Below are 15986 nucleotides of genomic sequence, written 5' to 3' on the forward strand. Positions count from 1 at the left end.
TGGAGCTTGAAAAGCACCGGGTTTTCCTCTTCACACCGCAGCGGAGCAGCCTCTTAGCTCCGGAATCCGGTTCGTTTCAAGCACCAAAAAATTGTCCGGCCAGAGCAAAAGCACCGCATACGTCACGCTTACGTCGAGGCCGGGGCAGGGGCAGATCAACTCCTGAACAACAACAACAAGCCGGCGTTTTATCCAGTTTGTACACAACGATGGAGAAACTTAACAAGAGTTTTAGTGTTTCTGCCATAGACTGTATATATAAAGGTTTCTGCTCATGGTGAAGCTGCGTGTTAAGGTGGAACCTGAGCATTCACGTTGATCACCTCATTATACATCTATAGAACTATAAATATTAAACTTTACTTCACGTGTTCATTTGAGAACAGCTGTTACATTCCTGGGTGAAGGTTACAGTTCATTTAAATGAAAGATACAAAGTTACTCCACACTCATGGTTCAGTCCACCTTAAGAAATAACACCGACCTCGGAAGCAGTTGTGTTTCAAAAAAACCTTTATTGACACGAGTACACTTTTTATAAGAATATAACTAAACCACAGAAATGACTCCGTAAAAGCTGCAGATCGAGCCATAAGAAATGAATGCAACTGATTTCATCCGCGCGGTTTGGCTTTATGAAGCAGGCACGCAAACGGTTACGCCATGACGCAAACGATGAGGCAACGACGCATTACCAGTCGGACTCTGGGCGGTGTGAAAAGAGCCAGAGCTAAACCGAAGAACTGGTTCTGAACCTGAAAAGCTCTAGCTCGGAGCTTGAACCGGAGTTGCGTTGGTGTGAAAGAGGTAAAGGTGGCCCCATGCATAGCGTGCCATAAAATGCTGCTTCTTATTTTAAGTTTCGTTGCTCCGCTCGGTGGGGGGGGGGGGGGGGGGTATACCTGAGAGATATACAGCAGGAGAACACGCCGTCCACCGCGGAGAATAAACAGAAGGGCAACCATGCTCCGGGGTCTTCTTCGCTGCTTTTGGTGTATTTTGTGGCGGCAGCAGTGCCACTTACAGGCCTGGCATATGTACTACAGCGTTTCCAGTGGTCTAGTGTGAACGGACGCGTTAATGAATCGAATGCGTGTGAACGGAAGACTTTTTTGCGTTTGCGTTTTACTGTATGCGTCCTCGTGGGGCCGGGGTCTAAGCCAAACTATATCCGGTCACAGAGATCTGCTATTTTAAAGTAAGGTCAACACATATCGACCCTAAATATAGTCTATATTAAGAACGAGAAAAGTCTTAACAGATATATCGTTTTTTGTAAACATATGACAAATGTGTGAGGGTGATGCCGTCAGAGCATCGTCCTATGTGCCGGGCTTAGCCCCGGACAGCCCCAGCCCAATTGAACCCCTGGGTATTTGTGAGGGAGCTCCTATATGGCATTACCCCGCTGAAGCTGAAGCTCAAGTTTAATATATTTCATAGTTCAAAGTGTTGTCAATTGTTTTGTTTATTGGTCAAATACTGGTTTCTACTGGTTTCTGAGGAGTTCTACTGGAATGAAAGAGCACAGACCAGCCTGCCCTCTTAGAATCCAAGTCCAGTGGATGTGTAGGATTATAGTGTGATAGATATTACGAAGATGGTCTCGCCAGGATAACGTGTGTGCAGCTTCCATGTAAAGTTAGCGTGGGTGAACACAGTTTTTTCCGGTCTCGAAGTTTTCACAATAAGACCGGATATATTCCCCTCACTGTCAAATTAGTGTTACGACCCGCCTCCCTACTCAATAGTAGTGGCTCGTGAGGCAGTCCGCAACATAAAACAAAAGTACACAACACGTAGGCACTAAACTGTGATCGTACATGTATTGCCACAATCATAAAACATACACTGGAGGACAGGTAAAACAAACAAAAAGACGGAGGGGACTTGGGCCAACCACACCACGGGCCGTAGGATCCAGAGCCTTCCTCCGCTACCCACAATCCAACAGAACCTAACGGGAGAAATAAAGCCGCGAAAACCTAACACTAACACGTCCTCCAGGAAACACAACAAAAAGGCAAAAGAGCTCTGACACAGCAGAGACATCCGGAGTAGTGATCGGCCCCTTCCTTCTCCTTCAGTCTCCTCTTTTATGCTCGGCTGAGTGACAACTGGGAACACCTGGGGAAGGCGGAGCCAGCTGTACCTGCACAGCAGAGAGAGCAAAGAGGACAACAAAAGGGGGGGGGAGTACGTAACACCCCCACCATGAGTTAGTGATTTTTTTCTTTTTTTAAAAAACAAAACAATCACAACAATCAACCTTAGTTGACAGACGTGCTCACCACCACTCAAACACCCGACAGGTTAACAACACACAATACTACCATACCATAGCCATTAGCCAGTGCCTCCTTTCCGATGGTGGAATACACCCGCTGGTGTCGATCAAATCTCCCGGAGCGGTACGACACAGAGCGCTCCACCTCACGATCAGCTCCAGTACATCTGCCCGCTGCGCTCAGGCAAGTGTGCCAAATGAGACTCAACCTTCACCAGAGTCTCCCAGCGATCGGGGCCTCCGAGGTGACAGGGGGGTCACTTTCAGCACTGGACCGCGCCACCATACAGGCAGCGACAGGTTTAGAGAGATCAGCACCAGACAGCTCCCCGGGTAGAACAATAGACTTAGCAGTAACAGCATCTGAGCCACTGCTCAAGTCAGTGGCATTCGCCCTCTCATTGTATGGCTTCAACATATTAACGTGACAAAGCCTGCTCCTACGACCCCGGTCAGGGGTAGCGATGAGATAGTCACGGTCACCGACTTTCTTGGTAACAACATAAGGGCCACTGAACCGGGCTTGCAAACTGGAACCAGGGATCGGCAGCAAGGCTAGCACTTTATCCCCTGGAGCGAATACCCTGTCCTTAGCCCGCTTGTCATACCAACTCTTCATTTCCCTCTGTGCATCAACCAGATTATCCTGTGCCAGCTCGCATGCACGGCGCATCCTGAAACGAAACCCACTCACATAATCCAGCAAATTAAGTGGCTCAGCCACACCCAGCCACTTTTCCTTCAACAGCTTCAGGGGACCACGTACATTATGAGCAAAAACCAGCTCAGACGGACTAAATCCTAGCGACTCTTGCACCACCTCTCTCACTGCGAACAACATTAAATGCACTCCCTCATCCCAATCCTTCTCAGATTCCAAACAGTACGCACGCAACATCGATTTAAGCGTCTGATGAAAACGCTCAAGTGCCCCCTGCGACTCCGGGTGATATGCACTCGAGTGGACATGACTAATAGCGAGCTGTTTGAGAGTCTGAGCAAAGACTCGCGACATGAAATTAGATCCTTGGTCAGTTTGAATTACCTTTGGCAAACCAAACACGGAAACAAATTTCACCAGGGCTTTGACCACACTCGGAGCAGTGATGTTACGCAACGGTATGGCTTCAGGAAACCGTGTTGCTGCACACATGATGGTAAGCAGAAATGTATTCCCAGATTTACTGCGTGGAAAAGGGCCTACACAGTCCACGATCACCCGCTCAAAAGGTTCACCTACAACCGGGATGGGATACAGCGGTGCAGGAGGAATCGTTTGATTGGGCTTCCCTACAACCTGGCACACATGGCAGGTTTTACAGTATTGCACGACATCCCTCTTCAGACCAGGCCAGAAGAAATGGCGCAGCACTCGGTCATACGTTTTAATGACACCCAGGTGGCCAGCAAGCTGATGATCGTGAGCCAAACCTAAGATGTCACGGCGGTATTTAGCCGGGACCACCACTTGTATTTTCACACTCCAATCATCATCTGGTGACGCAAACAGCGGTGTCCATTTACGCATGAGCACCCCGTCTTCGACAAAGTACCCCCGAGAGCCAATGACACCTTCTGATACCGTATCCTCCAACAGCAATGATAATTCCGCATCCGCCTTTTGATCTCTCACCAGCTGCTGACGTGCCACAGGCACAGTACCGAGACTTATCGTATCAGTCTTCACACCGTCACGCTGCAGGGGAGGGTCATTAAATGGCACATCTAGTTCTATAGCCATAAAGCTATCAGCCAGATCCACATCATTGCTAACCTCAACCTCACATTTGGACTTGGCGCGGGTAACGGCACAGGCGACATGTACATCAGGGAACTCTCGGACCACTTTATCTGAATAATTCCCCACAGGAACTGCAGTCACCTCCGGCTTAACGAGCACTCTGCCCCCGGCTAAGTCATTCCCCAAGATCAAATCTACCCCCTCAATAGGAAAACATGACCGAACCCCGACAATCACCGGCCCTGTAACCAGATCTGACTCGAGGTGAATATAATGCAACGGTGAATCTACATACTGCATCCCAAACCCCCTCACAAGAACACCCGAATGAACAGCCGACTCCTCCGAGAGGGGCAACACACCAGTCACGATAAAAGATTGTGATGCCGCTGTATCCCTCAAAATTGTCACTGGAATCCTGTTGTCCTTCCCAAGCGAAGACACTACTCCCTGCATAAGAAACGGAGCAAACACTTCCAGTTCTGACTTGAGTGATCCCGGTCGAGAAGTATTGACAAAGGCTACTGTGTTTACATGCTTATTTTCATCCCGCAAAACATAGCAATTCGCAACAATATGACCTCTTTTCTTGCAGTAATGACACACTGGCCTCTCCGTAGATCCCCCATTCACCTCTCCCGGTTTTTCCTCAGCAGCTCTTGGCCTGCTGGACTGCCATGGCACTTTAGTGAAGACTGGGGTTTCTCTGATATTATTGTCCACACACCCGGCCTGTGCCCCAGTCCTCTCACTGTAGACAGTCTTGTGAGTCAGCGCATATTCGTCAGCCAAAACCGCAGCATCAAACAGTTTCTCCGGTGTCTGCTCATTGAGGTATGTGGCTACTGTGTAAGGCAAACAGTTTTTAAATTCTTCCATGAGCACTAATGTTTTTAGGTCCTCTAGAGACTTTGTCCCCGTCAATGAGCACCATCGCTCAAACAGAACCTCTTTCTCACGGGCGAATTCCACATACGCTTGACAATCTTGTCTTTTCAAACCACGAAACTGTTGACGGTATGCCTCAGGCTCCAGCTCATAAGCGCGCAGAATTGCAGCTTTCACCTGTTCATAATCCCGGCTAACCTCCTCAGATAACGCAGTATACACCTCCTGCGCTTTACCCGCGAGAACGCACTGCAGCATAACGGTCCACATGTTCCCAGGCCATTTAAACGTTGTTGCTACACGCTCAAACAGGACCAAATAGCTATCAACGTCTTTTTCATTAAACACTGGGATAAACCGAGTAGACTTGCCTACGTCAAAATCATGAGGTTGTGCAGACCCCAACTGCTGAGTCTGGTGAGACGTCAGCTCCAGCTCCCTCAAACGTAACTCCGCCTCATACTTCCTCAATTCCATCTCCTTCTCTCTCAGTCTGTTGTCACTCTCCTTCTCTCTAACCATCAGCTTGCGCAGCTCTAGCTGAAGTTGAAGGTCGCTCACTTTCTGAGAGACCTCTGTCCCGTCGTCCATGGGAACGTCTGCTTCCTCCTCTGACAATACCTCCTGCTCTATAAGCGCAGCCAACAGCTGTCCCTTGATGATTTGATTCCTGTTCTGTTTATTGACTACAATGTCAAATGTGCCTGCGATCAGACCAAGCTGCTGTTTGCTACATGCATCCAACTTCCCCCGAGTCGGATCACCCACAAACGCCTCCAAGTCGAAATCCATCACTGCCACTCTACGCTATACAGCCAAACAAACCACAAAATGCTGTCAAGGGCCTTTTAGAAAGTAATACTACTCACCACACCGGCACCTGCCCGAGACAGCCTTTGGACGAGCCCCCATATGTTACGACCCGCCTCCCTACTCAATAGTAGTGGCTCGTGAGGCAGTCCGCAACATAAAACAAAAGTACACAACACGTAGGCACTAAACTGTGATCGTACATGTATTGCCACAATCATAAAACATACACTGGAGGACAGGTAAAACAAACAAAAAGACGGAGGGGACTTGGGCCAACCACACCACGGGCCGTAGGATCCAGAGCCTTCCTCCGCTACCCACAATCCAACAGAACCTAACGGGAGAAATAAAGCCGCGAAAACCTAACACTAACAGGTCCTCCAGGAAACACAACAAAAAGGCAAAAGAGCTCTGACACAGCAGAGACATCCGGAGTAGTGATCGGCCCCTTCCTTCTCCTTCAGTCTCCTCTTTTATGCTCGGCTGAGTGACAACTGGGAACACCTGGGGAAGGCGGAGCCAGCTGTACCTGCACAGCAGAGAGAGCAAAGAGGACAACAAAAGGGGGGGGGGAGTACGTAACAGTCCACAGTGACCATTGCATGTATAAAAATATGTGTAATGTGTATTTGTGAAGCGCTTTGAGCATCTGGAAAAGCGCTATAATAAATGTAAGGAATTAATTATTATTATTTGTGAACACTAATGTTATCCACAGCATACACAGAGACCACGAAGTTCTTAAGGAGAAAACTAGTTGCTAAAACAAAAACACGTTAGCTAATGTTAGCTAGCTGACATTAACGTTACACATTGCACTCATATTACTCACCGAAACCTTGTAAAGCCGGTCCCGCTGCTCTTACAGAGCCGACTAACTCCCCTTTCGTGTATGTTCAGCTCTCAACGTGCCCAGACTTGTAGTGATGTTCACCTCGTTTTATACTTTTCGCCTCATTCTGAAAGAAACAGGTGAAATTTGCTAACGTGACGGCCGTCTTTACGATACGATACGATATTACTTTATTGTCAGATCAAGTCTGAAATTTGACTTTGACATGCTCAAAGAGCCTTCAGTGTGCATTTGATCTGGGATTTAGCGGACTGACGGATGCACAAAGGATGCTTCAGTGTGACCTTATTGAATGGTGGGACCCTGTATCTCCATCAGACGGTAGCAGTTCATACTCTCTGTTCAGAGCATGGTTTGGGTCGGAGATGATGTGGTTGGACAGCCTCACTAGGTTGTTATGATGAGTCACAGAGTCTCTGACAGGAGGACCAACGATCTTTGAGCAGATGTTTAACAGGTGGAGCAGTTTTGATTTGAACGCTGCCGACAGACATTTGTACCAGGTAGTACTGCAGTACTGCAGAATGGACATGATCACAGATGGAAAGAACAACAGAAGAATTTCTCTGCTCGCGCCAAAAGACCTGAGACGGCGGAGAAAATAAATTCTTTGTTTTGTCCTTTTGCTCAGATATTCAATGTGGTCCTTCCATGACAGCAGGTGGTCAATCACTACACCCAGGTGTGTGTATGAAACTCCCTGCTTGATCTCATCTGGATGGATGACCATGGGACTGTATGGGAGTCAGATGGTGAGCCAAAAATGATTTCCTCAGTTTTCTTGGTGTTGATCTCAAGAGCATTGCTATCAGTCCACTCGACCACCTGATGTACAGCCTGTTGGTGCAGCTCAGGGTCGTCTGTGTGACTGAGCAGAGATATTATTCAGTATCATCAGAGTACTTAATGATGACTTGATGTGTTGGTACGACAGTCATCGTGCAGAGAGTGAAGAGCACAGCTGAACTCACGCAGCCCTACATTGGGTGTGATGGCAGAGGACAGGGTTTTGTTAACCTTCACAAGTTGCTCTCTCCTGGTGAGGAAAGCGGCATACCAGTAAATCAGGTATGGATTTACTTCCATTCTTGACACCAAGATGTCTGCTTGTATTGTGTTGCTGCTGAGAAGTCTAGGAAGAGGGCTCTTGCATAGGTGTGGCGTTTATCTAAATGTTTAGTGATGATGTGAACCAACGTGGCCACAGCGTCTTCCGTACCGGCAAATTGGTATGGATCAAGTTTGTCTTGTGTTGTACTGATGAGGAATTCTTTCTAGTGATTTCATAATCACTGATGTGAGGGCTATTGGTCTGTGGTCCTTATGTTCTTCTGGGCAGCGGTTTGATGTGGGAAGTTTCCATGGCAGAGGGATGGTGTGCGTGTCAATGGAAGCCTGACTGGAGCCAGCTCACTAGCAACGTTTTTCAGCAGAAAGCCGCTGCACCCATCTCGCCCAGCCGCTTTCTTGGTGTTCGTGCACTGAAATGTTTTTCTGACCTCTTCGACACTGATGGTAATTGTGTCAGAGGAAGTAGGTTATGGTTTTGAGCATTTCAGTGCACTTTGCAGAATTATCCAGTGACTCGAAACGGGTAAAGAACGTGTTTAGTTCGTTAGCAAAACAACATTCTTTTTTGTCACAATAGGTTTAGCTGAAGAGGTCATTCCTGTCACGGTTCTCATGGTGTCCCACACTTTTTTGGGGTCTTTGGCTTTAAAAGCATTTCCCAAAAGCTCTCTGTGTGTTTTGATTCCCTCAATTTGACTTTCAGTTCTCTCTCTGTCTGTTCAAGTGCTCCGTAGTCTTTGTTTCATGTCCTTAGTCACATATGATTTATTACTTTCTCTTCTGGTTCCCTTGAGTTTGGTCTTATCCACTGGTATCATATTCACAACATTATGATCAGAGGTCAGTATTGGTGTCTGTCTTTAGACACATAGGCTCCTTTATCATTAACAAAGCATTTGTCCAGGATAGTGTCTTTCCTGCTGTGATCCCTAACACACTGCTGGAACCCAGGTAACAGTCTCCAGGCGACATTGCTTCATGTCCCGAGCACTATTGCCGGTGCATCGGTGCGGCTGAGTTGCAGCTCGTGAACACAGTGTCCTCTGCCGCTGGGAGGCACGTAAACAACAAAATACACCCGGATTCTCTAGGCAGATAAAAGGGTCTTGACTTCATGCCGAGGATTTCTCCGTTGGGATTGCAGGTTTTACATTTTACTGAGTATGATCGGCACCACAGATCATTAATATACACACGAATACCGCCTCTTCTGGTTTTCCCCGAGTTCGCATCCCTGTCTGCTCGAACAAGGGCGAGTCCGGGTCCTTCAGAGAGAGATTCAGGCATCGTAGATTGGAGCCAACTTTCCGTGAAACATAATCAAGAGGCCTCGAGAAATTCATGACAGGACCTTGTGTGTGTCCTTAGTGTGTCCACGTTGTTGCTCAATGAGCGCAGGTTTGTGAGAATGATGGATGGAAGTGGTGGCCGGCTGAATCTCCGCCGTATTCTGAACGCCTCCCCTCCTTCCTCGTCTCTTTTTCCTGGAGTTTCTCAGAAGCTCCCGAGGGATGTCATCCAGTAACGAAGAACACGGGTGGCTTGGTGTGTTCGTAGGAGGCCGATTGCATTGTAGCTCTAGCATAGCCTCACGGCTGTAGCAGCGCAGAGGCCGGGGCTCCTCGCCATACCTGTTTGTGCTGTGGTTCAGGTGTGTTTTAAAAAGTTGAATGGCCAGACATGGTCCGCAGAAGGCAAAAATAATCCACAGGATCAAAAGCATGGTCTCTCAAAAATGATGTTGCATACAGACAAACAAACGTTTAGACAATAATTAGCCCAAAACAAACAAACAAAAAGGGCAAAACACAAGACGGACGGAGCATACTGAGACGCGGTGCGCAGCCGAGCAGCGCACACACAGGAGGAACAATTCCTAGGGTTCTACTGTGTCTCTAAACAGTGAGTGCCACTTCATGATGGTGACGCGTATTGTGCGAGACCAGAGACCTGTAGTTCACGGAGCGGTTTCACACAAAGAAATGTGTAACTTCACAGTTTTACGACACATTTTTATTTTTTTGACTTGCAAAATATTCTTTTAAATTGACAAACATCATATGAGTCATTCGTGGCACAATTCAAACGAGATCAAAAGATAACTTTTCTCTCTCCATTGACTTCAATGTATAATTTTCCGCTTCCGGGGTCCCACGGAGGCTCCCGGAAGGGGAGGGACTTCGCCTCTCTATAGACCGGAGACTATTCTTTTACCGTTCAGTTTGAATTTCACAATAAAGTTAGTAATATTTAGTTTTCACATTATTGTTTTTTATTAACTATAGACCGCTGGGTCATGTTAAGACCATCTTTTCTGTGTCGCTGTGGGGTTTTTCCATCGCTTTTGTGTTCCAAATATCAAAACAATAGATAAATATATCCGTCGCAAACTAAACCAGAAACAGCAGTATATTTTATTTTGTTAACACAGTAAACTTGACAGCTTTTTAACCCAAACCACCTACTGGTTAAAGCACGTTATTACACGTTTAGAGTAATGCAATGCAGGTAGATTGTGTTGCTTTATAATGACTGTTTAAAATGCCTTTTTCTTAATGTCTTTTATTATTATTAACTACTTGTACAATATTGCCAGGTCTCCCTGTTTGAACTGGTCCCGTTTCTCCCCGCATCGTGATAACTCTCACCTCAATGACAGAGAATCAGCAGAAAGAAAACAGAAATATATTGAGGTGACTTAATAACCATCATGTGATCAAGGGGCGTCTGAAAGACACATTCACTCATTGATTATATATATGTAGATATACCAGTTTTAGTTTCACATGATGTGTAACTCTTCTCTCATCTTATTAAACATATGCATTCCTTTGTTAGTATATACGTGCTTTGTTCGTAGTTCTATGGCTGGAGGTGGAGTCCAGAGAGATGAGTTTCAGTCTGGAAGGTGTGTGAGCTTTCTGCTGTCCTGATGTCAATGGGAGCTCGTTCCACCATCTTGGAGCCAGGACAGCAAACCCACGTGTTCCTGCTGATGGGAACTTGGGCCCCCTCGCGGTGCGGGTGCAGCCAAACGGTTCATTGTCAGGCTTTAACTGTTGCTGTTACCTGAAAGGTATAAACCACATTCAAAGAGAGAAGAGGTCGTTTCCTTCCATCAGAAACTTTTAACCAGTTTCTAAGTATCGTTTGTTTCATTTCCAGCTCGTCCTGTCTTTGTTTACAACACAGACTGCTAGCTCCGAAGCTAACCAGGGTTGCTAGCTGTGGGTCCCTGGCTGGAGTGAGATTTTGATATTTAATTACACATATGCGCACTAAATGACTGCTATCGTGTCAGCAGCGGGACCTTAGCATATATATATATACAATATATACAAATACACAATATTGGACACAGACTATAAAGGGCTCTCAGTTTCATTCACTAATGAAAGCCAAGCACATGTTTGTTTCCACTGTTTCATTGTGTGCAGAGGCCTGTCGCGATAAGCTAACAGTTGACTTATCGCTCCAATACACACCTCAAGGCTTTATATTGCAGTCTATCAGTTTGTAAGTGATGTTTTGCTGCTGCTCCAAACGCTATGCAACCACAGTCTGGTGTGGACCTCATCATGGATCTGTACATGTCTACTAATGCTTGTTTGTCTGCGCCCCAGCTGCATCCAGCTACAGCTCGCAATACATGTAATACTTTTAGCATTGTGTCTCCACTTGATTAATATGCATGTCCCATGTGTGCTTGCTATCAGACCACAGTCCTAGGTATTTGAACTCATTCAGCTTTGTCATTGGACGATCATAGAGTGTTGGCTGTTGGCCATCAGTCTTGCGTTTGTTTGTAAATACCATGTAGCATGACTTGCTCTCTGACATTTTGAATCCAGTTATATGACCACCTCTCCACTTCTTTAGTCGCTCCAGCTTCTCCATTACGTATGGGGCACGTCTTCCCCTCATCCACAGAGCCCCATCATCTGCGTGTAGAGCCCATTGGATGCATGAGTCTCAGCATGTCAACATGTCGTTAATCATGATGTTAATAATATTGGACTGACTGCACTCCCTCGGGGGATACCGTTTTCTATTTCTAAATAACTGGAAACATCTGCTCCAACCTTTCCTCTAAACGTCCCGTCTGTTCAAAAGGCCCTTACCCCATTGATCATTCTCCCTCCAATACCCATTCTCCTTCATGTGATCAGTAGCCCCTCCATGTGATCAGTAGCCCCTCCTCCATGTGATCAGTAGCCCCTCCTCCATGTGATCAGTAGCCCCTCCTCCATGTGATCAGTAGCCCCTCCTCCATGTGATCAGTAGCCCCTCCTCCATGTGATCAGTAGCCCCTCCTCCACACAGAGTCATACGCCTCTCAATGTCAACGTACACTATTGCCACCATCTCTTTCCTTCTCAATGTTCCCCCACGTCATTACTCACTCTCACTAATTCCACATCCAGAGCTGACCTATCATCCTGTCTCTCCTCCTTCACCTTTTCATTCTCTGCTAGCAACTGCTGTGTTTGCTGCCTCTGGATATCACTGAGATGCTCCCCACTATGTACTGCTGCAAGTGTCCTTCCTCACATACCTGCCTTCTCTTTATCCGTCACTGCCAGCCTCTCCCCATCAACCAAAGCTGGCATTCTAATGGATTCCTTTCCCCACTCATCTGCTGAAACATGGACCAGACATCACCTGGTGCTACTCCTCTGCCAATGGTAGAACACAACTCTCTCCATGCTCTCTCTCAAGTGTCCTTCCTCACATACCTGCCTTCTATAGTATATGTTGCGTTATGTGGCTTGTGATGACCTCTGTGCTTCCCTCTGATGTTAGCAGGTGTGCCGACTCCTCACACCATATCCTACATTCCCCCAATCAGCTTTAGCAAAGCACCACCTGGTTATCTCACCTCCTTCCTGCATCTATACATTATTATTCACTTTAGGAAGCACTGGATAATGGTCACTTCCTCCAGTGTCCACTATAATACAGTCTATCCCATCAGGATAGACTGTACAAGGTCCTGTACACTTCGCATCCATCGACTGCACGACTTCAGGTCTGCGATGTGGACAGTACACCTCAAATACATCACTACACAACCTGGGTATTTGAAGATAAGGGAATGTTTATAATATGCTGCAAAACACAACAGGGTGCAGGGTGACGAGTCCTTTTGAACAAGTCCTCCAACTCATACGACCAGTTATGCCGATTGTTCAGGTGTGTGTGTGTGTGTGTGTGTGTGTGTGTGTGTGTGTGTGTGTGTGTGTGTGTGTGTGTGTGTGTGTGTGTGTGTGTGTGTGTGTGTGTGTGTGTGTGTGTGTGTGTGTGTGTGTGTGCGCGCGTGGCTGAAACACACCCGCTGCCTCCTGGTGCTGCAGTGAAGGAGGTGTCTTCCATGAAGCAGCTGGGCAGCAGATACTGTGAGAGTCACAGACATGAATACAGAGGTCAAGGCAGACTGGTGCACTCTCTCCTGATTGGCCGATCCGGTGGTTAAACAGAGAGCTCTACATCCCTGGCCGACATGTCTTTCAAATGAAGTCAGAGTTCCACATTTTAATTAATTCACTGCCTTTCCAGCTCCTCGTGCAGCTGACTGTTCCAGGTCTATCCAGATTCATGGTGCGATGCATACGCTTCACACCGAGAGACTGAACCTGGATCTTCCTTTACCTTCTGTTTGATATGGTTATGTTTTATTAACTACACCACTGGTTTTCAACCCGCCTAGTGGTGAAAGCACGTTATTGCAGGTTGTTGTTGAAGAAGTTTTATTCGATGAAAACATTTAAATATTAAGAGTAGCCTGCATACACAATAGAAAATATCAAGAAGATACTGTAGTGATCTCTACAATGAAACAGTTGGTGCAGGACGTCCAAAGATATCAACAGGAGGAAGTGCAAAACAGACCAACTGGGCTTTATTTAAACATTAAAGATTACTTTAAGTTAAGGTCTTCTTGAATAAGAAAAACACGTTGGGGTTATCCACAGATAAATATGAAGTCTGACAAAGTACTTAACGTCCAATCTATTGCATAGTTTATTTTGGCACTTGACAATCACCTTCCCTGACTTTGAGTCAGGTGGAACTAAAGTCTGCTTTCAGGGTTGTTTATATTTCACATCGTTAATCAGAATCTGCAGAGGAACTAAAATACATGTAGTGGAGTAAAAACACCAGATTAACCTCTGAATCGAAGTGGAGTAGAACAAAGTAGCATGCTGCTGTAACAAAAACATTTCCCAGCTTGGGATCAATAAAGTATCTTATTTAAGATGATCGATGGATTCTGCCATATTTGCAACATGTGCTGTCCCATTCCAGTTTGGAAAGTCTGCCGTGGCTCCATTCCATTTCAAAGAGCTGTTGAGCTCAGCGTAACCTTGCCGCACTGCCACTCCATCACCCAATCACAGGGCTTGATGACTAATCACGGGGTTTGTAAAGCAAGGCGGATGTTGTAGTCCCAAACGATAGCTGGGGATTCTGGGTAGTGTAGTGCCTTCGGAAACTGTAGTGTCAAACCTCCTATTTGTTTCTCTGAATCGAAGGTTAAAAACACAAAAGCATTGCACACCATTTAAACCAATCAGTGTTGTGTAATGAACAAGGATACACTGATGTGTGTGAGTGCACGAGTAATGCAGATATCACTGTGTACTCATTTGACAGTGAGGGGATATATCCGGTCTTATTGTGAAAACTTCGAGACCGGAAAAACCGTTTTCACCCACGCTAACTTTACATGGAAGCTGCACACACGTTATCCTGGCGAGACCTCAGATCATCCTCGTGATATCTATCACACTGTAGATCCTACACATCCACTGGACGTGGATTCTAAGAGTACAATATACACTTCTCTCTAGAAATCTAATCAAAAAGCGTTTTAATGCCAAACTATTCCACAATGTAGGATTTTCCAGAGAGGGTTATTTGTGAATAAACGGGAGCATGTTGTTTCTCACACGACCACACTTCAAAACGTGGCTATGGGTCGTAATCTAAGGGGCTTAAACAATCGACCTCTTTGGTCGTGTTTTGTAGGAGGGCAGGCTGGTCTGTTTCTAAGGCCATTTTATTTTTGGTAGTCTGATCATTTCAACAAGAGAATAGAATCAAACTGAAAACATCGTAAATATGTTCCAGATACATGAAGCAGATAATGAACAGTGAAACTCGCTCATGGACTTTAAGGTGAAGACTTTAAGAAAAGGTTTTCCCACACTCTTTGTAGGAGCCATTTTATGGCTGTTGCTGGCGTCTCAGTTTACCTTATTTATATGAATAGTGCAATATCAGGGTCTATGCAGGAATCCTGAAGTCAGATTTAATACCTTTGAAGACCTTTAAGACCCTTTCCATACATTTTAAGACCTCATCGCAACTTCCAGTTCTAACCGGTTACATTGGCGACACACTTTACCTCACATGTACTATATTGATTAGCTAAACAGAGTGCAGACAGACTAGCCTCCTCTCCACATGAACTTCACCCTCTCTGTGAAGGTCAGGGTTAATGCAGCATGCTGCTTTGCTGCTTCTGTGCTCTTTCATTCCAGTAGAACTCCTCAGAAACCAGTAGAAACCAGTATTTGACCAATAAACAAAACAATTGACAAAACTTTGAACTATGAAATATATTAAACTTTGGTGAGCTTCAGCGGGGTAATGCCATATAGCAGCTCCCTCACAAACACCCAGGGGTTCAATTGGGCTGGGGCTGTCCGGGGCTAAGCCCGGCACATAGGACGATGCTCTGACGTCATCACCCTCACACATTTGTCATATGTTTACAAAAAACGATATATATGTTAAGACTTTTCTCGTTCTTAATATAGACTATATTTAGGGTCGATATGTGTTGACCTTACTTTAAAATAGCAGATCTCTGTGACCGGATATAGTTTGGCTTAGACCCCGGCCCCACGAGGACGCATACAGTAAAACGCAAACGCAAAAAAGTCTTCCGTTCACACGCATTCGATTCATTAACGCGTCCGTTCACACTAGACCGCTGGAAATGCTGGACACGCTGTAGTACATATGCCAGGCCTGTAAGTGGCGCTGCTGCCGCCACAAAATACACCAAAAGCAGCGAAGAAGACCCCGGAGCATGGTTGCCCTTCTGTTTATTCTCCGCGGTGGACGGCGTGTTCTCCTGCTGTATATCTCTCAGGTATACCCCCCCCCCCCACCCCGCGGAGCAAGGCAACGCAACTTAAAATAAGAAGCAGCATTTTATGGCACGCTATGCATGGGGCCACCTTGACCTCATTCACACCAACGCAACTCCGGTTCAAGCTCCGTGCTAGAGCTTTTCAGGTTCAGAACCAGTTCTTCGGTTTAGC

The 15986-nt window shown here is 46.2% G+C and overlaps 2 protein-coding genes across 2 annotated transcripts in view; one reads left to right on the plus strand and one right to left on the minus strand.

The window, feature by feature from the left end:
- The window catches only part of LOC117441976 (zinc finger protein 721-like), a 243453-nt gene that overhangs the window by 133842 nt on the left and 93625 nt on the right, over positions 1–15986 (plus strand). The gene's annotated exons all lie outside the window — the stretch shown is intronic.
- LOC117441978 (zinc finger protein 678-like) overlaps positions 1–15986 on the minus strand; it is a 76713-nt gene that overhangs the window by 43643 nt on the left and 17084 nt on the right. The gene's annotated exons all lie outside the window — the stretch shown is intronic.

Source organism: Pseudochaenichthys georgianus, unplaced genomic scaffold, assembly GCF_902827115.2.
Source record: "Pseudochaenichthys georgianus unplaced genomic scaffold, fPseGeo1.2 scaffold_224_arrow_ctg1, whole genome shotgun sequence".
Lineage (NCBI taxonomy): Eukaryota > Metazoa > Chordata > Actinopteri > Perciformes > Channichthyidae > Pseudochaenichthys > Pseudochaenichthys georgianus.